The sequence below is a fragment of the Sturnira hondurensis genome, unplaced genomic scaffold (genome assembly GCF_014824575.4).
Source record: "Sturnira hondurensis isolate 20B ecotype Veracruz unplaced genomic scaffold, ASM1482457v3 Scaffold0025379, whole genome shotgun sequence".
Classification (NCBI taxonomy): domain Eukaryota; kingdom Metazoa; phylum Chordata; class Mammalia; order Chiroptera; family Phyllostomidae; genus Sturnira; species Sturnira hondurensis.
Genome location: NW_028098010.1, coordinates 1,985,379 through 2,008,527, shown reverse-complemented (window position 1 = coordinate 2,008,527; position 23,149 = coordinate 1,985,379).

Below are 23,149 nucleotides of genomic sequence, written 5' to 3'. Positions count from 1 at the left end.
GAAGGGATTCAGTTAAAAGGCCAGAAAAATCAGCAAGGATGGATAAGGTTACCTGATTCTAGGCTTTATCTACCCCAGGGAGTTGTCAGGCAGATAGCAAAGGACATCCACACCAGCACCCACGTAGGACAGAATAAGTTAGAACAATTAATAAAGAAATATTACTTAGGGCCCAACATTAGGGATATTGTCCATTCAATTGTATCTAGATGCAGTATTTGTGCTAAGGTAAACTCCCCAACTAAGAAGCTGCCTCCCTTAGTAAGGTATCGCGAGAAGGCCCCCGGGGAACTGTGGGGAGTAGATTTCACTGAAATGACTCCTGGAAAATTTGGCTATAAATATTTATTAGTCCTAGTAGATACTTTTCTGGGTGGGTGGAGACGTTCCCCACTCGAGGGGAAGCAGCATCCACAGTATGCAAAATTCTACTGCGAGAAATTGTACCCAGATATGGTATTCCCCTTGCCCTAGGATCAGATAATGGACCAGCATTTATCTCCAAGATATCACAAGAATCAGCCACTAAGTTAGGCATTAATTGGAAACTACATTGTATTTACAGACCCCAGAGTTCAGGACAAGTAGAAAGAATGAATAGGACTTTAAAGGAAACAATCATTAAATTGAAAGAGGAGACCAGTGAGAACTGGGTTGAGCTACTCCCTTTTGCCCTTTTTAGGACAAGATGTACTCCTTACCTTAAGAAATGGGCCCGCTATGAAATTCTATTTGGGCAACCAATACCCCTTATACCCCAGTTGACCACTGAGGAATTAGAGATTTCTAACCACAATTTCCTCAAGTCCCTACAGGCTTTGCAACACATTCGGAGTGAAGTACGGGCCCTCCAACGGTCAATCCAGTCGGATAAGGTTGACGGCGCCAAATTACCAGAAGCACCAGAACCTGGACAATGGGTTTGGATTCTCAATCATAGGCGAGGCAACCTGGAGCCACGATGGACTGGACCGTTCCAGGTGCTCCTAAGCACACCCACGGCTGTTAGGGTAGCTGAGAAACCCTACTGGATCCACCTCTCCCACGTGAAACTGGCCCATCCACCAGACGAGATACCTCGAAAATGGCAAGTCAAACGGAAACTGGAGGAGCCCCTAAAGCTTACTTTCTCCACTATTTAGGACTGATAGCTTTCTGCTGTTTGCCTAGTAGCGGGTTAGAACAGCAAGAATGGGTCTTAATTAGAACTGCTGATGGCACAGTAATTGCTTCCAACTATACTTGGGGGGGAAATACTCCAATAACCCTAAAGGCTGACTTCTCTAAATTCTTTGATGGTAAATTTTGTGAGTCTCCTGCAGCCTTAGCCTTTGTAAACTCCCTTTCTGATTGGCAATGCCTCTCAATCCCATTCACCCCATGTGATAACACGGTCAAGAACTATGCCCTTAGGTATGCTGCTCATTATGGATGCCCGGAACCACCTCAGAAAAGGTTTACCCTTGTGGAACCTACAAGGATTTCTATTGTAGGCAATGGGGTTGTGAGACCCTGGCCATAGACTGGAATCCCAGAGGTAGGAACGATAAACATATAACCCTTTTCTGCGATCGCAGTGGAAAACCAAATAATAAAGACTGTATGTTAGACAAATGCAATCCAACCACGGTGACAGTCCTAAACCCAGGAGACCCCGAATGGATCAAGGGTCGTACATGGGGGGTTAGACTTTACGTGTCTGGGACTGACCCTGGAACCTTCTTCACCGTCAGAAAACTTCCTACTAAAAACAGGCCACTCCTCAGAGGAGTGGGAAGCGGGCTGCCACCCAGGCCACCTAGGCCCCCTGTCAGCTCCCGGGCAGCGCCTGAGCGCCCAGGCAGTGAGACAGACCCAGACCAGAGCGGAGCCACTGTGACTCCTACTGCTGGCTCGTTCCCGATCGAGCCAGAAGAGTAGAACCATAAGTTACCCTTTTATACTCCCAGCCCGTTACTAGAAAGGCCACACCACCAAGAGATTTATGCCCTAGATTTACTAGATAAGGTATTCCCATTCTTTAATAGCACACAGCCAGGTATTACAGTCTTGCTGGCTGTGCCTAAGTCCCAGACCTCCTTTCTATGTAGGGCTGGGGGCCAACACCTCCAGAGGAGGGGAACTGGCTCCTACCACAGTCACCTTCACGAGTATTCAAAACCAAGATCAGAATCAGATAAACAATTGTATTTCTGAAGGATTCCTCACCCCAGCAGAGTTCCATGGGAAGGGAACTTGCTACCTTCTAGCAAACGTCACCTTGTATACATCCAATTATAGTGATTATTGCCTTAACCAAGAAACCCTGCCTGACACCCTAGAGAGCCCAGCAGTGACAAAGGCTCCTGAGGGACTATGGTTTGTATGCACTCAGGGCATTTTTAAGTGCATGGTCCCCACCCATCCTGAGCTTTGCGTGAGCACTTATATCATTCCTCAAGTATATTTGTATGGAGGAAACCCTGAATTCCTAGTTACTTCCCCAAGGCGGGCTAAGTGGACCCCACTCCTCATCCCTGTCGTGGCTACCATAGGAATCGTAGGTTCTGCCGCTGTAGGAGTGGCATCACTCATTCAAGGGGAAGTCAACCATAGACAGCTATCTCAAACCTTTTCAAAAGACATCTCCCTCCTCCAAGATCAGGTAATATATTTAGAGCGCCAAGTAGACTCCCTTGCTGAAGTAGCCTTACAAAATAGGAGAGGATTAGACCTTCTCTTCCTCCAGCAAGGTGGGTTATGTGCTGCATTAGGAGAAGAATGTTGTTTTTATGCTAACCACTCTGGAGTAATTAGAGAAAATATCAGGACCCTCACCAAAAGATTAAAGGATAGAGATAAAGATGAGGAAAGTTCCAGTTGGTATGCCTCTATGTTCAAAACGTCACCTTGGTTAATTACCCTTATATCTGCTATTGCTAGTCCCCTTCTACTGCTCCTACTAGCACTCACCATAGGGCCTATCATCCTAAATAGAGTTCTTGCTTCTATCAAAGAAAGGATAGAAGTAGTCAAGTTCATGGTACTCTTCCAACCTTATACCATCCTTCCGAGTGATGAAGAGTCAAGGGTTTGACATACCCCCAAAGAAAATGGGGGAATGTTGGGAATAAGAAAAATAGTCTCAGCCCCAAGGAACCTGTATCCCTAGCAAACATCCTGTAAGTAGATTGCAATCTGCTTAGTTTCAAAATTTTCCTCTCAGTTGAGTCAGACCCCACCCTGTTCCCGCGTGCGGGCTCTGTAAGCCAATAGCTAACTGCCACATCTACTTCTGTGCAATGCTTGCTTGCTTGCCTCTATATAAGGACTTAGCTGTAAGCGCTGCGCACGACTCTTGTTGGCAGCCCTTGCAGGCACTGTGTCTCTGGACACTTTGAGAGTTCGCCCCTGCGCAGGTTAAACTTGGCCAATAAAGTAATATCTTTGGAACCCTGAAAGTCTCCGACATTTGTTCTCGCGGTTGGTGGATACAACAGTTAGAATTTAAATTTTCTGACATTTCCAGTTGACTCCCAGTTGGGCTTAGAGCTATTTTAAGGCCTGGATTGCAAATTGTTTCATTTATTGTTATTCTAATCTTTTCACTATATTTCATTATCAAACTATTGATGTTCTGGATAACCAAATATTTGAAACCGCCTACAAAAACTGGAGTAATGTTCGCATGAAGGATAGACATGATCCACCAAGCCACTCTATCCCCTCTATTTGTGTAATTCATGATGGTTGGAAACTTCATTCCTGATGCTAAATACATTTTGTTAATTGCCCATGATTTCTTTTGCAGTATTAATTGCCTTTGTTTTTTAATCGTTCCGAAGTTGTTTTAGCTGCTTTTATAAGAAACTGTGAATTTTGAGTTTAGCAGATGCCTGAGAGACCTCTCATAAGCAAATGGCTCTAGTTCCTCTACTGCCTACTGCCCTAACATAGGAGTCCCACCGAGGGCCTAAATGGGACTAGGGCAGGTAGTCAAGCTACTCGGACACTGGCACAGGAAAAGCAGACCTGATCCATCATCAGTGTTGTCTGTGGACAGATTCTGATTGAAAAAGGGAAAATGTGAACCCTGAGAAGAACATACCTAACAAGGACTTTTGGTAGCTGAGCTCAAATTTTTTAAAAAGCAGAGTCTAGGAGTCATTGCTGTATAGGGGCATCTCAGGCAAACTGCACTTCACAGAGAAGCCTGTGTGCTACACACACAGACAGACCGACTGACTGACTGACTGACTGCCTGCCCACCTGCCTGCCTTCCTGCCTGAACTGCATTTCCACCACGTGAACCAGTACTTGTAAAGAAGTTCTGGAAGTTTACAAGTTCCAGCCTTATAAAGAAGTTTCAACCAATAGGACTGAGACTTTCACTATCCAATGGGAGTTGTGTAGCTCTGACCAAACAGGGCAGTTCTAATCTGACCAATCAGGAACAGTGCCTTTCGACCAAACTGTGAAGATTCAGAGTCCTTATTTGTGTGATGATGGACCAATCAGGGCCAAGGGGAAGGGACTGCTCTCTATATAAGCTGGCTCCATCTCTGGCTCTGAAAGCACACTTTCCACCGAATAGTTAGGTTTTTGTTGTCTTGGCTAGAGTGGAAACACTGAAGTCCTCTCTCCAGGGCAGAGTGGAGCAGACCATCTAGAGCAGAGCTGCCTATACTGTGAGGGGCTTGGCCCTATAATTGTTACAAAGCAGTGCTGTTTTTACAGCAGTTCTGAATCACTGTTGAGCTATTTGCACTGAATAAAGTTTCCTTCTTTGATAATAAAATAAAACAAAAAGATAAGATAAAATAAAATTAAAATATAAAGTACTGTCTGCCTTCCAGGGTTTTACAAAGAAACACTGGTTTGGTTTGGACTTTGGTTTATAATCTAGTGGGAAGCACACAGGCACACCTAGAGGCTCCCTCAGGGGTCCTTCTCTGTGGATGGACAGTTTCTCTCTGCCCAGCAGGAGCAGAGTTGATTTTGTTCGTGGTCTTTCTATGTTTGTTTTATGTGAAGCCATACTGTTGAGGGTTCTTCTTTGCAAAATGGCAACAGTTCTATTTTCCCTCCTTTTTAATACTGATTTCAGGTTCTGACTTGGCAAAGTGTTAGACTAGTTCTGGAGAAAAGGCAGATGACTGTTGGTCTCTGTGCAGGAGAAGGATCACTAAATTATTTGTTATCCAAACCACTTCTGTGAGTGAAAGGGACACTATTAGTAATTAAACCTGGACAGTTGGAGTACACTGAGACTGTCCTGGCAAATTTGGATATATTTCAATCTATGCATAGGGAAATGGGTGATTTCTGATGCCTAGTACCTCAATGCTAATGCTTCTTTTTTTCTGTGCAAGATTGGGCATTTTCTAATCATTCCCTGACATTATTATTACAGAGGATTATTTTCTGCTTTTGATAACAAACATAGCAACAAGAAAGAAAAAATAGATAATACATTTCCACATGACTCAGAACACAGCCCCTTATTAAGTAATAAAGCTCCATAATAGATTTTGTTGCAAAAAAAATGTTCTGTACAAATTCTTTAAAGAAGTCTTTCAAGTGTATTTTTATTTAAGGACACTACCACCCATTACTTACAAAGAAAGTCCTGAAGGGGAGCAGCAGACCCCTCAGGCCATTTCTGGCAAAGAGCTGTACATTTAGTACCAACAAAACAAAAACGCTGTTGTAATTGCACCCAAACTGTTTTTTGTGTCCAACATATTTTTGTCTTCCAAATGCAGTCAGACTGCTGAGTTTCTTTTCTGTTTGTTTTACCACTTCCCTTCTAAATATTTTGCATCATCTTGCAGATTTTCCAAAGTTGTAGTCTTACTTGCTGGGGCCACATTTCTCTGACCTGTGGCATTAAGTTGTGTTTCTATGGCAAGGTTTGTTTATCATGAGGGATGGGCACCTTCCACAACAATTTAAACGTCCTTTCCTCCTCTTCTCCACACACTCAGAAATTCTGAAACAGCAGTCCAGATATGGCTTTCTCTAATCATAAACTACATTCCTAGAGTGTGAACTTTACTTTGCTCTGCTTTCAAGATAGGGAAATATTTAGCTCTGTTTATTTATTTCAAACTGGGCAGTGCCCTCTTGACTGTTATGACTAATCCATTTGTCAGGGTTGGAATCTCCTAACAGTTCTTTCCCCAGGTAAATCACATAGTGCAAACTTGTCCTGCAAAAATGCCATAAAGGCCAAAGAGTGACCTTGTGGTGTCAGATCCCATCCACTGGACTGAGGCCTCTGTTGACCATAATGGTTTTTTTTTTTTTCTAGAGAAGGAGAGCTTAGTAAGAATCTGACGGTTCTTGCCCCTCACATTTCTGCAGAGGAACCAGCTTGGGGAGAGATAAGAGCCCTGGGTTGACACCCTGATTGTGTCTACCTTTTTATTTGTTAAATGTGGAAATTGACTTCATCCAATTAATAAGAGCAGGAAACAGTTTTTGTTTTCTCTTTGTAGGAAAACATGAAGTAACAGTTTTATCTTAATATGTCAGGCATTGCCCAAGAGACTACAGACATGTGGGCTGGTAGCCAAAAAATTGCTCTAAGTCCCAAGTATTAACACCCAGATATAAAAAGAATGCTAATTGGTTTTCCAGCTGAAAAAAAAAAGCCACTTGATGCCAAAAATGCTGTACGGTGTGGAAACCCCAAGTTTACACAATAGGGCCTGATTGCAATCTGGGGTCTCCATTTGTACTCCTATGTAGAGCTAAACAAAGGGCGGTGTTGCACTCTTCTGCCTCTGTAGAAAGCCTCTGCTCCAGATCCCAAGCTGGTGTTGCACCAGGCTTCCCACAGTCTTCCTGCCAAATCTCTAAGTTTTTTCCTGGCCGCCATTCAGGAAAATACTGCTCTGTCCGTAGGATGGAAAGTTAAAAAGGCCTTGCTTGGATACGCTGTGATATATACAAACATTGCTTGACGTGTGCAGAAGGCTGATTTTGCACATGCAATTCCTGCCTGCTTTCTAAGGGAAAAAGAATGTGAGACTTCTAAAAGTCACTTCAGTTATGTGATGGAGATATGAGCTAGAAGAAAAAAATAATTTTTAAAGCAGTTCTCCTTAATCCCAATAAACTTCCACCTTAGTTTTCTCTTTAGCAAAATGTTAGCTAACCTCTAGGAGCCCATCCAGCTTGGGTTGTCCTAACTTAAGGACCAGATTTAGTATACATAGAAGATACTGAATGTAGATATGCACAGCAAGGTCACTGAAAGTGAACTGGGCAGACTCAGGACCATTGGTAGAGCTTGAGCCAAGGATAGTAGAGTGATTTGTTTTGCCTGATTGCCAGCCTTGCCTGTGGCTTCACACTTGGACTCTAGTTCTATATCACTAGTGGGAAAGTGCTTGAATTGAAAAGACTTTCTAATACCGAAAACCTTACTCTCATTTATCTCATTGATGCTAAATACCATTGCAGCATTCAGAGCATTTATTTAATATTACTCCAAATGCTTTTGAATTCTAGTTAATTCTAAAACTAAGTTATACATAATTTAAAAAAACTATTTTGATAATAGAAGTAAGACATTCCCCAAATAACTAACTCATGCCAAATTATGCAGAGAGAGTAAAAAGGGTCATAACTTCCACTGATGTGTACAAAACATTATTTTTGAAAGAAACTGCAATTGTGTTTCTATCAATGCTTTACTTTTGTTTATTAGTCTCTGTTTGTTATTATAAGTGCATTTCCCCCTAGAGTAATGAGGAGGAATGGATGCATTAAAGGGTTTAGAAAGCATACATTAAAAGCTGTAAGAATTATGAAATTAATTCAAAAAGACATATGAACCTTCTATAGTCATTGCAGTGTTATTTCCAAGAGCCAAGATGTGGAAGTAACCCAAGTGTCTATCAACAGATAAGCAGATAAGAAAGAAGTGGTACATAGGGTATAAAATGGAGTATTACTTGGTCATAAAAAGCATGAGATTTTACCATTTGTGACAACATGGATGTACCTAGAGCATGTTATGCTAAATGAAATGTCAGATAGAGAGAGAAAAATGCCATGTGACTTCACTGATATGTGGAATCTAAAGGGCAAAATAAACAAACAAAGAAAATAGAAACAGACTTACAGATACAGAGAACAAACTGAGGGTTTGCAAGATGGAAGTGGGATTAGGTGAAAAAGTTGAATCGATTAAGAAGTACAAATTGGTAGTTAAAACAGTTATGAGGATGTAAAGTACAGCATAGGGAACAGGTCAATAATATTGTGATAACTATGTCTGGTGCCAAGTGGGTACCAGAACTATTGGGAGGATTGCTTTGTAAATTATATATGGAAGCACTATGCTCTACACCTGAAACTAACATAAAGTAATATTGAATGTCAACTGTAATTGAAAAATAAAAAAAAACCCTGGGGATTAGGACTTTTTACCTGCAGGGAGAAACCAAAGAGAAGACCACTAATTGATTGATTTTTGTTTAATTATATTTTATTAATTATACTATTACAGTTATCCCAGAAATGGCAGCCACCTACAGGCTTTATGTCTTTGTCGGGGGAAGGTTCAGAAAAGAAACAATGGCCTCTTCCCACCTTTCTGTCTGGGAAAAAGCTGTCCCCTAACTCTCAGCTTGATGCTAGACACTTCAGGTCCTCCCCATATGCTACTGGTACCCTTCAAGCTGTTACCCTGGTGCTGGAGCTCAGAGGGAGTAAGTCTGAGTAAGTCCATGAGCAAGTTCTTTCAAAGGAATTGCTTGAGACTCCAGGAGTTTCTTGCACTGATTCAATCCCCACTGCTTTTCGCAGCTAGAAGTTATGAGAACTTATCTTTCTGGCACTGGAAACCTGCACTGGGAGGAGGGGCCTGGTCTGAGGCTGGGTCCCCTCACTCCTAAGATATCCCTCCTGAAATTTTATCCACCACATGTGGGTGTGGAACCAGCCTGTCCATGTCTTTTCCCCTTCTACCAGTCTGGATGGATGATGTTTCTTTAATTCCATAGTTATTGGACTTCCATTCAACTCGATTTCTGACAGTTGTGGGTTATGGTTGTTCTAGAGTTTAGTTGTAATTTTCATGTGGTTGTGTGAGGAAGCAAGCCGTGTTTATTTACTTATACTTCCATCTTGACTGGAAGTTTGAAAACTATTGATTTAGTATTGCTAGCTTTCAATCTGATTATCCCCATGGAGCTAAATTAATTTTCCAGTGTCCCCTGTACTTCCATATATCTGCCAATCTCCTTTGGTACATTTTTGTCTTTGTGACTTTGTGCTTTCTTTTTTTCTCACTTGGATGGAGCTACTTTCTCCTCTCCATCTTCTTGGTCCCAGTTCAAATCCCAGCTGTTTTGTTAAACTTCCCAGACCACTTCAACACTGTTTGTTTTCCCATTTATCTGAGTATGTATTGCTTTTATTATTTTCACAAAACAAAGTAAGAATATATGAGTGTTCACAAATCAGGTGAGAATTGCACTGGGATCTGGAATATGAAAAGGAAAAAAGGAACAGAGATCCACTCAACTAGGTCAAAATAAGGAAAATGTATTGTAAACCTACAGAATCTAGGAAATGAGCCCTTGCAGGATATAAACTGGCATCTGTGAGGAGATCTCTGTCTCTGACACTCAGGGTCATACATTACCCCTCCACCTCTTCCCCAGGATTATATACTTTCACATTCTTCCCTTTTCTTTCTGACAAATTGTCCTGCTATATCATTTCATCTTTCTTTCAGCTCAACTACCTCCAAATAATTGAATTAGACTTTTAAGATTTTAAGTCCAAATTTTCTGTGATTTGGTCTTCTCATCTTGTGCTATATATCCAATCCTCTGTTTTTTAAGCGTGGTTGTCAGAAGCAGGGATTTTTGGTACAAACAGTTGCCTAAAACCACTCCTGTGGCAGTCTGTAGGGCAGAGAAGTTTCATGGAAGTGAGAAACAAGTAGGTAGACGCTCCAAAGATATCCACTACCTGCTAGTTGTATTATTCCCCTAAGGCAAATTCTTTAAGGGCAAGGAATAATTATACTTTGTTCACTTTCATCACTGTATTTAACACAGTACTGTTCATCGACCACAGTGATTCACAGCCCTGTACAAACAACCACATTCCTCTGGCCACCATCATATCTTTCTGATTTCATTGGTTGAGGTTACCCCAGACACCATGCATAAAGGGCTGTTGTGCTTTCCAGACATCAGGCTTATTCTTACTGAGGTCAGAGCCACAGAAAGTGTTACTTTTAAAGGTAAAAAAGTGATTACTCTTGTAATTGGAAACAAGGTGCAAATTCAAAAGTTATTAAGTAGCTTAAAATTCTTTCTGATTTTAAAATTCATTTCTTTGTGGTTTTAATTTGCATCTCTCTGATGATTAGTGATGTTGAGCATTTTTGCATATGTGTTTTGGCCATCTGCATGTCCTCCTTGGAGAAGTGTCTATTCAGGTCCTTGCCCACTTTTTAATCAGATTGTCTCCCAGGTGTTGAGTTATATAATTTCTTTATATATTTTGAAATACAAACCCTTGTCAGATGTGTCATTGGCAAATATGTTCTTCCATACAGTCAGTTCCCTTTTTATTTTGATGATGGTTTATTTAGTTGTGCAGAAGCTTTTTTTAAAATATTTTTTTAAATTTAATTATTGTTCAAGTACAGTGTTCTGTGCCCCACTCCCATCCCAGCCCACCCTCCCATGCTCCCCACCTCCTTCTCACTTCCACCCCCCTTAGTTGTTCTCCATGTGTCCTTTATACTAGTTTCTGTGAATCTTTTTTCTTTTCCCCTGAAATTCTCTTCCCTCTCCTCTCTGGTCCCTCTCAGCCTGTTCTGAATTTCAGTGTCTTTGGTCATATTTTGCTTGCTTATTTGTTTTGTTGTTTAGCTTCCTGTTAAAGGTGAGATCATATGGTATTTGTCTTTCACCGCCTGGCTTATTTCACTCAGCATAATGCTTTCCAGTTCCATCCATGCTGTTGCAAAGGGTAGGAGCTCCTTCTTTCTTTCTGCTGCATAGAATTCCATTGTGTAAATGTACCATAGTTTTTGGTCCATTCATTTACTGATGGGCATCTAGGTTGCTTCCAACTCTTGGCTATTGTAAATTGTGCTGCTATGAACATTGATGTGCATAGGTTCTTTTGAATTGGTGTTTTAGGGTTCTTAGGATATAATCCCAGCAGTGGAATTGCTGAGTCAAAAGGCAGGTCCATTTTTAGTTTTCTGAGAAAATTCTATACTGTTTTCCATAATGGTTGTACCAGTCTGCAATCCCACCAACAGTGAACTAGGGTCCCCTTTTCCCCACAACCTCTCCAACATTTGTTTGTTTCTTTGTTTATGATGGCCATTCTGACCAGTGTAAAGTGATATCTCATTGTGGTTTTAATTTGCATCTCTCTGATAGCTAGCGATATTGAGCATCTTTTCATGTGTCTCTGGATCCTCTGTATGTCCTCCTTGGAGAAGTGTCTGTTCAAGTCCTTTGCCCATTTTTTAATTGGGTTAGTTGTCTTCTTTGAGTGAAGTTGTGTGAGTTCTTTGTATATTTTGGGGATTAAACCTTTGTCTGAGGTATCATTGGCAAATATGTTTTCCCATACAGTTGGGTTTTTTTTTATTTTAATACTGTTTTCTTTAGCCATGCAGAAGCTTTTTATTTTGATGAGATCCCATTTGTTTATTCTTTCCTTTATATTCCTTTAGTTGTGCAGAAGCTTTTTAATTTGATGTAATCCTGTTTGTTTTTTCTTTTGTTTTCTCTGCCCTAGGAGATACATTTGCAAACATAATGCTATGCAAAATAACTTAAATTTAATGCCTTTGTTTTTCTCTAGGATTTTGGTGGTGTCATGACTTATGACACCACCATTTACCCATTTTGAGTTTATTCTGGTATATGGTGTAATTTGGTAGTCTGGTTTCATTTTTTTCATGTAGCTGCCCAGTTCTTCCAACACCATTTATTCCATTGCATACTCTTTACTCCATTGTGTGCTCTTGCCTCCTTTGTCAAATGTCAATTGACCATAAAGGCATGGGTTTATTTCTGAGCTCTCTCTTCTGAGCTCCATTGATCTATATGTCTGCTCTTATGCCAGTACCTGGCTGTTTTGATTATAGTGGCCTTCTAGCATAGTTTGGTATCAGGTGTTGTGATCTCTCCAACTTTGTTCTTTGTCAAGATTGCTGAGGTTATTTAGGATCTTTTTTGGTCCCATATAAATTTTTGGAATATTTGTTCTAGATCTGTGAAATATGCCATGGTGTTTTTAATATGAGTTCCATTGAATCTATAGATTGCTTTGGGTAATATGGACATTTTAATGCTGTTAATTCTTCCAATCCATGAACACAGTATATGCTTCCACTTATTGGTATTTTTCTCAATTTCTTTCTTTAGTGTCCTATAGTTTTCTGAGTTTATATCTCTTACTTCCTTGGTTAAATTTACTCCTATGTAACTTTTTTTTTGTTGTTGTTGCCATTGCAATAGTAGATGGGATTATTTAAATTCTTAGTTTCTCTTTCTGCTAGTTCATTATTGGTGTACGAAAATGCTATTGATTCTGAGTATTGATTTTGTACCTGGCGACTTTGTGAAATTCAGTTATTAGGTGTAGTAGTCTTTTGACAGAGTCTGTAGGGCTTTCTATGTACAATATCAGGCCATCTGTGAATAATGACAGTTTTACTTTCTCCTTTCCAATTTGGATGCCTTTTATTTCTTCTTGTCTGATTGCTATAGCTAAGACTTCCAGTACTATGTTGAATAAGAGTGATGACATTGGATATGCCTGTCTTTTCCTCATCTTAAGGGAAACACTTTTATATTTTTTCCCATTTAGTATGATGTTGGCTGTGTGTTTTTCATATATGGCCTTTATCATGTTGCAGTATGATCATTCTTTTCCCACTTTGCTGAGGGTTTTTATGATAAATAGGTGCTGGATTTTATAAAATGCTTTTTCTGAATCTATTGATATGATCATGAGATTTTTATGTTTCATTTTGTTTATGTGATGTATCACACTTATTGATTTGTGAATATTTTACAACCTTGCATCCCTGGGATGAATCCTACTTGGATCCTCTTGTCTAATTTCTTAGCATGTAGTTGTTCATAGTATTATCTTACAATACTTTGTACTTCTGTGATATCAGTTGTTACTTCTCTTCTTTCATTTTTTATTTTACTTATTTGACTCCTCTTTTTTTCCTTGATAAATCTGTTTAACAGTTCACCAATTTTATCTTTTGAAAGAACTAGCTCCTGGATTCATTGATCTTTTGAAATTTTTTTTACTCTTTCATTCTTTTTTTAATCTTTTAGTCTTTTTAGGCTTTTAGTTTTTTAGTCTTTTATTTTCATACTGATCTTGAATTATTTTCCTCCTTCTACTCACATTGAGTTTATTGTCAATAAATCAACAAACAAGTGGTGGCAAGATTGTGAAGAAAAGAAAAGAAACAAAATCCTTTTGCATTGTTGGTGGGAATGCAAACTGGTGCAGCCACTGTGGAAAACCCTATGCAATTTCCTCAAAAAATTAAAAATGAAACTGCTTTTTGATCCAGAGATTCTACTACTTGGAATATATCTTAAGAATCTCAAAACACCAATTCAAAATAATATATGCACCCCTATAATCATAGCAGTGTTATTTACAATAGTCAAAATCTGGAAACAGCCTAAGTGTCCACTAGTAGATTAGTACCAAATAGCTATGGTACATTTACACGAGAGATACTACACAGCAAAAAAGAAAAAAAAAAAAGAAAGAAAGGAAGGAAGGAAGGAAGAAACTCTTATCTTTGGGAGACAGCCTGAATGGACTTAGAGACTATTATAATAAGTGGAATAAGCCAATCAGTGAAAGACAAATGCCATATGATCTCACTTATATGTGGAATCTAATGAACAAAAGAAACTGATAAGCAAAATAGAATCAGAGACATAGAAACATGGAACAGACTGACAGCTGTAAAAAGGGAGAGAGGAGGTGGGGACTGGTTGAAAGAAGGTGAAAGGATTAGAGAAAGAACATATGAGGTCTGTCCAGAAAGTATCCATCCATGTAATATAAAAAGTAGAAACACATATTGAAGAAGACACAAGATACAAAAACATTGTACCTAGGATAATGATGCTTCAGTGCCCTTAAAATTAAGCACCTTGAGACTTCACACAGTTCTCCCAATCACCATCAGCTGCCCTGTCGTATTTTTGTGAGTCTCATTGACAGTTTGAAATCACTTTCCTTTCAAAGGGGATTTTAGTTTTGGGAAAAGTCAGAAGCTGCAGGGTGCTAAATCTAGACTAAAGGGAGGCTGAGTCACCTGGGTGACTTAATGTTTCTCAAAAAAATTCTGCATATGTGATACCTGAGCAGGCATATTGTCATGATGAAGCTGCTAGTCACCAGTTGTCTAGAGCTGCAGCCATCCAAATGATCCTAATCATTTCCACTGAGGAATGTTCAAGCTTAACACAAAATCTGATGTAGATTTGTTCCTCTATTTGCTCAGTCATTTTGAATGTAATGGCCACACAGTACACATGCTCACTTGATGGTGTCTATTGCACCCACTGACTATTACAGTGAAGTCATCATTATTTACATGCTCATTCCAGTCCACTCATTGGCTGCTAGGTTACACTGATGTCGCATTAACCCATCCTGTTATATTAACAATGGCTATATTTTTCCTGACAGACCTGGTATATACACCATCCATGGACATGGACAATGGTGTGAGAACTGCCTAAGGGAATAGAAGAGGGTGCTGAGTGAAGGGAGGCAAAGGTGGAAACATTGGGACAATTGTAATAGCATAAACAATAAAATATAATTAAAAGTAAAATTCACGCTTGGCCTAGCAATAAGGTGATTGTAGATTATATTCATATTGTCTCATTGTGAATACCAGTAACATTGGCAACACAGATGACATAATTCACCACTATAAATATTTTGCTAGTTGTGTGCTGAAAATCTAAATTTGAAAAATTTGACTATCATTGATGAGATGTATGCTACTATTATTCATTGAGATAATCAGCTATGCTGGTGAAGCAAAAACAAAAGAGTTGAATGTACCCTAGCTGGCGTGGCTCTGTGGATTGAGCCTGTGAACCAAAAGATCTCTGGGTTAATTACCAGTAAGGGAATCAATACCTGATTTGTGGGCCAGATTCCCAGCTGGTGGCATGTGAGAAGCAGCAGGTCAGTGCTTCTGTCATACACTGATGTTTATCTCACTCTCTTCTTCTCTCCCTTCTCCTCTCTCTAAAAGTAGATATATAAAATCTTTTAAAAATAGTTGAATGTAAGATCTATTATAGCTCAAACAACTTTCAAAAGAACGTGTTTTTTTTTTAAGAACTCGAATTTGGTGCCTCCAGATATAAGTTCTTACCATCATGTGATTCCCAGGGAGCAAACACGTGAGTAGAAGACTTTCAGTGTGTTTCCTGAATAGCATTTTAAATGCAGGGCATTAGATGGAGGTTTTACTAAGTCATTTTTTAGAATTTCTTGTTGTTTGGCTTTATTTCCTCCCTCTCTCCCTTTCCTTTTTTCTTTCCTCCTTCTCTCCCTGACTTTATTTCCATTTCAACATAAATTTTTGAGTTATATATTTTACGATTAGCATCTGCTAAAGGTACAAGTATAGTCATGTGTTGTTTAACAATGAGGATACATTTTCAAAAATTTGTCATTAGGCAATTTTGTCATTGTGCAAACATCATAGAGTGTACTTACACAAATCTAGATGTATAGCCTGCTACACAACTAGGTTATGTGATATAGCTTATTGGTCTTGGGCTACAAACTTGTACAGCATGTTACTATAATGAACATGCTGTAGGCAGTCATGACACAATGGTAAGTACTTATGTATCTAAACATATCTAAACATAGAAAAGCATAGTAAAAGACATAAAACAGTGTCATTATCAAAACAGTGTCAAAACAGTGTCAGAAACAAGAATTCAAAAAAAAATGAGGAGAGGCTTAGGAACCTCCAGGATATCTTTAAACATTCCAACATGAGAATTATAGGGGTACCAGAAGGAGAAGAGAAAGAGCAACAAGTGGAAAAGTTATTTGAACAAATAATAAAGGAGAACTTCCTTAATATGGCTAAGAAAATAGACTTTCAGGAAGTCCAAGAAGCTCAGAGATTCCCACAGAAGTTGGACCCAAAGAAGAACACACCAAGGCACATCATAATTACATTAGCCAAGATTAAAGATAAGGAGAGAATCTTAAAGACAGCAAGGGAAAAGAAGACAGTTACCTACAAAGGAGTGCCCATAAGACTGTCAGCTTACTTCTCAGAAGAGACCTCACAGGCAAGAAGGGGCTGGAAAGAAGTATTCCAAGTCATGAAAGTCAAGGACCTACATCCAAGATTGCTCTATCCAGTGAAGCTTTCATTTAGAGTGGAAGGGCAGATAAAGTGCTTCTCAGATAAAGTCAAGTTAAAGGAGTTTATTATCACCAAGCCCTTATTATATGAAATGTTAAAGGAACTTATCTAAGAAAAAAAGATAAAAAACATGTACAGTAAAATGACAGCAAACTCACAGTTGTTAACAACCACACCTAACACAAAAACAAATGAAGCAAACAGCTAGAACAGGAACAGAACCACAGAAATGGAGAACACATGGAGGGTTATCAACAGGGAAGTGGGAGGAGCAGAGAGGGGGAAAAGGTACAGAGAATAAGTAGCACAGATGGTAGGTAGAAAATGGACAGTGGGATGGGTAAGAATACTATGGGAAATTTAGAAGCCAAAGAACTTATATGTATGACACATGGACATGAACTAAAGGGGGGAATGTGGGTGGGAGAGCATGTGCAGTGTAGAGGGGAGTGAAGGGGGGAATGGGACAACTGTAATAGCATAATCAGTAAAATATATTAAAAATAATCTTAAGCTGCTGATAGGAATTGAGCACATAGGAAAAAAGCAAGAGTTCTTCGAAATAAAAAAAGTAGGTACACAAATTGAAAAAGTGAAAGGAATAGAAGATAAAATAAAGTCAACTAAGTATCTCAAAATATAGAGCAAAAAGATATAAAAGTTAAATATGGAGAATTAATTCAGGACAGTTAGCACCTATTAGAACTTCTAGAGAGAATGGACAGAAAAAATGGAAGAATAAACATGATCAATTACATAATAAAATAAAATTATGGACAGTTCAAAAAAGTCACAAGTCTTCAATTTGAAAGTTCTAAGCAAGATGAATGAGTGAAGAAAGCCACCCTGGCTGGACATTTCTAGTGAAATTTCAGAAATTTAAAGACTTTAAAAGTATATGGAGAGAAAGCATACTATTCACTTCTATAGTGAATAATATTGCTAAAACCCTGATATTGTAAATGCTGCTTATTGTTTTACCACTTCAATGAATCACCCATATACAAGGTTTTAAAGATTAACTATAGATATATAACAAAAATGTAAATGTGATTGAGGTTTCTACATCAATCCACATGGGCNTACATAATAAAATAAAATTATCGATAGTTCAAAAAAGTCACAAGTCTTCAATTTGAAAGTTCTAAGCAAGACGAATGAGTGAAGAAAGCCACCCTGGCTGGACATTTCTAGTGAAATTTCAGAAATTTAAAGACTTTAAAAGTATATGGAGAGAAAGCATACTATTCACTTCTATAGTGAATAATATTGCTAAAACCCTGATATTGTAAATGCTGCTTATTGTTTTACCACTTCAATGAATCACCCATATACAAGGTTTTAAAGATTAACTATAGATATATAACAAAAATGTAAATGTGATTGAGGTTTCTACATCAATCCACATGGGCTATGTACTGTCTGGCTCTAGGAGAACCATTCTCAAAGAGATAATAGCACAGCAGCCCTTAATATTAAAAATCTTGCTGATGGAAAGCAAGGAGCTACAGAGAAGGTAGAGAAAAAGCAATGGAGGTGGGGGTAGTGTTGGGATAACATGGAGGACATAATGTTGAAACATGAAATAGAATTTAGTATATTATTTAATGGTTATTAAGTTAACCTAAGGAAGAGCTAAAAGATGGTGTCTGTGTATGTATATGTACAAAACAAAACCCAGGAGAAAGGAGATGTGGGGAGCAGTGTGTGTGCTGAATATCCTCTGTTGGGAGTCCCAAGATACTACTTAAACTTGATTAATCAAAAAATGCAAGTATGAGCATATCAGTCAGAGTGGAGAACAGAGAGAAATCCACCAGAACTGAAAACAGAAACTCTGGGATGTGGGATAACTTGTAGGAGTAGGAGAGGAAATGTAACTTCTCAATGCTGTTTGAATTTGTTTTATGTATGTATGTTGTTAACTTAATTAAACAAGGAGTCCATTAGACTGAGGTGGCTCTAATGACATAGACAGTTACATAAGCAAACCAAAATCTTAACTTTCAAATCACTCCTCACTATGACAAAATTAAGATGCTGAGGACATCCCTGGCTGGTGTAGCTCAGTGGATTGAGCGTGGGCCTGTGAACCAAACAACTGTGGTTCAATTCCCAGTCAGGGCACATGCCTGAGTTGTGCCCAGCAGGGGAAGCACAAGAGGCAACCATACATTGATATTTCTCTCCCTCTCTCCTTTCCTTCCCCTCTAAAGATAAATAAATAAAATATTTTTTAAAAATCCTGAGAACAACTAATCATGAACAGCCAGCTAGCCTTCAAGCAATGGCCCATCAATGATTTCATTTCTTTTCTTCTACATTTTATATGTCATCCCTCTGGCTTCTGTTAGCAAATTTCTTCTGACCACTTTCTGTTTGTTGCTGCCTTATTGAAATCAATTTTGCCTAAGTAAACTCTCAAAATGTTTAAGATGCTTCAACAATGTATCATAAACAATATATTATTTTACAATAATAACAATAATAAGAAGAAATACTAATAACTAAAGTAGATCATTCTGATGCTTATTACATCATCATTGGACCATTTGCCTAGTAACTTTGCAGAGGAACATATACAAATCACCCAAAGATCAAACAGACCTCAGATCACTTCAGGATTACTATGTCTTGTGCTTTTTTTTGACCTTGATAAAATTGAGGTTGAGGAATGGGTGCAATTTTATATTATAATTTTGTGGACAAATTATCAATAGATCCATGGGATATAGAATTCTCTTTTTTTCCTATGGATGTTGGTGAATTTATATATCAGGTGTAATTTACTACTAACACTTCAGAATATTTATTACATATTGATTTCTTAAATATAAATCATATTGATTTCTTAAATATAAATCAATATTACATATTGATTTCTTAAGTATAAATCATTTCTTAAATATAAATCATTTCTTAAATATAAATCATTTCTTAAATATAAATATAAATATAAATATAATCATTTTACTTGAGCTTCACCACAATTCTGTGACAATTCAGGGCAGGTGTTACTATCTCCATTTTATTAATAAAATTGAATGAGGTTAGGAAGCTTGTCTGAGGTCAATGAGAAAAGGGAAGAGCCAGAATTGGAACTGTCTCCCTTTCTCTATGCCACATGGTAGGGAAAACTGAATAACATTTAAACAAAATATTTGCAAACAACAGTTTTGACAAGGAGTCAATATCTAAAATGTATAAAGAACTTATACAACTCCACACCAAACAAACAAGATATCCAATTAAAAAATGGGCAGAGGACCTGATAGACACTTCTCCCAAGAAGATATACAAATGGCTATATATGAGAAGATGCTCAATTTTATTACCTATTATAAAAATGCAAATCAAAACTATAATGAAATATCACCTCACACCTGTTGGAATGGCTATTATCAGCCATTATCAATGGCTGTTGGAGAGCTTTTGGAGAAAAAGAAACCCTCATTCACTGTTGGTAGAAATGTAAATGGGAACCATTGAAACAGAGGTAAATAAAAAAATAATAATAAAATTACAAAAAAAAAGAAATGTAAATGGTACAGTCACTACGAAAAACAGTATAAAGCCCTGGCTGATGTAGCTCAGTGGATTGAGTGTGGGCCTGCGAACCACACGATGGCGGTTCGATTCCTAGTCAGGGCACAATGCCTGGGTTGCAGGCCAGTTCCCAGCTAGGGGACTCACGAGAGGCAACCATACATTGATATTTCTCTCCTTCTCTCCTTCCCTTCCTCTCTAAAGATAAATAAATAAAATCTTAAAAAAAAAGAAAAAAACAGTATAAAGATTCCTTAAAAAAATGAAGAATAGAGTTACCGTATGACCCAGCAACCCCTCTTCTGTGTATCTACCCCAAAATTTGAAGACATTTATTGACAAAGATATATGCACCCCTATTTTCATTGCAGCACTATCCACAGTGGCCAAGATATGGAAGGAACCAAAGTATCCTTCAATAGATGATTGGATAAAGATGTGGTACATATATACAATAGAATAATACTCAGCCAAGAAAGAATGAAATATTGCCATTTGCAACAACATGGATCAATATACTTAAGTTTTTGTGTGTTTTTTTCAGAGAGAGGGGAAGGTAGGGAGAAATATTGGAAGAGAAACACTGATGTGAGAGAGAAATGTCAATTGGTTGCCTTTCAATTGGCACCAAACCCACAACCCAAGCATATACCCCTACAGGGAATCTACCAGCAATCTTTCTCTTTGCAGGACAATGCCTAGTCACCTGAGCCACACCAGTCAGGGCTGGATGGAACTTGCTAAGTGAAATAAGACAGTCAGAAAAAGTTAAGAATTGTAAGATGTCACTCAAATGTGGGATATAAAACAAATGAACAAACAAGAAAATCAAAGGCAAAAACTCATAGACACAGGCAACAGTGATGGTCACCAGAGGAATGGGCTGGAGGGCATACTAATGTGCAAAGGGGGCCAAATATTTGGTGACTAAATACAATTTGACTTTGGGTAGTCAATGACAATTCAATGTACAGACCATGTATCATAGAAATGTACACCTGAAAACTATACAATCTTATTAATCACTGTCACCCCAATAAACTTAATTTAAAAAACACACAGGCAACTTTTAAAAATGCCAAAAACAGATTACCAGGGAGGAAAAAAGAGCCACCAAAAACAGGAAATCCTTGTGAATGCCTCAACTATAATCTTCCTCACCGTGAACTCTTTTCCAAAGTGAACAATATAGTAGTTAAAAATGTGTCCTGCAGAAAAAGCTATTAAACAACACTGTAAAAGGAAAGAAAAAAGTGTTTCTTAAAATCTGTAATTCCATTTAATTTCTGCACCAATCCAAGTACTTGTCGATGTCCTATAAATCATCTTGAAACTTAAGTTAATGTGGTGAAGATGGGGACAGATGGAAGGAGAAAAGGGGAGTGGGAAAATGGGGGACATTTGTATTAGTGTCAATAATAAACTAATTAATGAATTAATCAATCAATTAATTAATATTGCGTATAATGGAGTTTTAAAAAACAGTATAAATTAACCTCTTCGCCCCTGTCCCCTACATGGAATAGCCTTTTCTTCCTATGCTCAATATCTATGCAAAAATGGGGGTAGGGAAATGGGAAAAGTGGAAGTGTATAGAATAAGAAATGTGAGTTATCTTTTCATACCATTTGAATTTGTTTAATACATATATGTATGGAAGGAGGTGGTGATTAAACCACAAATAGCAAAGTGTAGGAACCCATGAGTACTTTTCTATAATGCTGTCTGATTCCCTTAAGATCTTATTTTAGAATACCACAGATCTAACTGGGAGTTTCAGGGCATACTCTGTTTTTGCTTTTCTGTTAGAAATTTGAAGATCTGGCTTCACAACACAGAACCTTTGACTTCAGTTGAACCTAAAAAAATTTTAGCAACTACAGTCGCAAGAAATTCTCTTTTTTTGTGTGGCTCATCCTGCATGGGTGTGAATGTTTGATGAGCCTTGTCCAACTCCTGGTTCTTCCCATATTGACTCAGTTTCTATCCGTTGGAACAATGTGACCTGCCAAGTTCGGAAGAACAAAATGCAATGACTCATAGAAATATTTTTTTTAAATTTCTAAACAAATTAAGTGCAAAGAGCATCGATAAGAGTGATTTTAACAACCTTGTTATCATTTTGCAGTGAGGCCGTCCCTCTTCCTTCCTCTCTTCCCCACCCACCCCCAATCATAAAACCTTCACGCGTGAGAAACAATCTAGGAAACATTTAAAGATATACTTGCTGATTTCAGTATTGGTACTGAATCTTCTTTTAAAACATATTCTCATTTGTGAAATTAGTATTTATAAGAAATAATTTGCCATGAGCTGTGTGGCTCAGTTCACTGAGCATTGTTCATAAGGTGAAGGGTCACTTGTCTAATTCCCCATTAGGGCACATGCCTGGGTTTCGGATTCAGCCTTTGGGTGGGTGAGGACACATAAAGGACACAAAGATCATTTTTTCTTGCAATGATGTTTCTCTCTTTCTCTTTCTCTTTCTTCCCCTCTCTTTAAAAATAAATAAATGAAAGCTTTTGTTTTAAAAATTTTATTTATTTATTTATATTTAGAGGGGAAGGAGAGAGGGAGAGAAACATCAATGTATGGTTGCCTTTTGTGCATCCCCTGCTGGTAGTTAGCCTGCAAGGAACCAGCCTGCAACCCAGGCATGTGCCCTGACTGGGAATCAAACCACAAATCGTCTGGTTCGCAGGCCTGCGCTCAATCCACTGAGCTACGCCACCCAGGGCCTAAATAAAAGCTTTTTTGAAAAAGAATCTTCTGGTGTCCTCTGTGGATAGAATGATGTGTGACAACGCAACATGATGTAAAACTGTCAAGAGCAAATAAAATTTGATCTAATTGTAAGAGTGGCTCTTCATCATATTGTCATAATTAAGGGCTTAGTTTACATTTAGGGAATGCCATTATATTATATTTATCATACATTATATTATATTAATTTTATTTATTTTTAGGTGTACAATTCTATAGTACACCATTTGTATATTGTACTGTATGCTAACTACCCCAAGTCATCTCTTACCATCACCATATATTCCCCCCTCACTCTTTTCTACCTTCCCATCCCCTTTCCTTCTGGTAATCACCATATTTTTATCTGTGCTGGAGGGTTTTTGTTTGTTTGTTTGTTTGTATGTTTTTTGCTTAATTTCT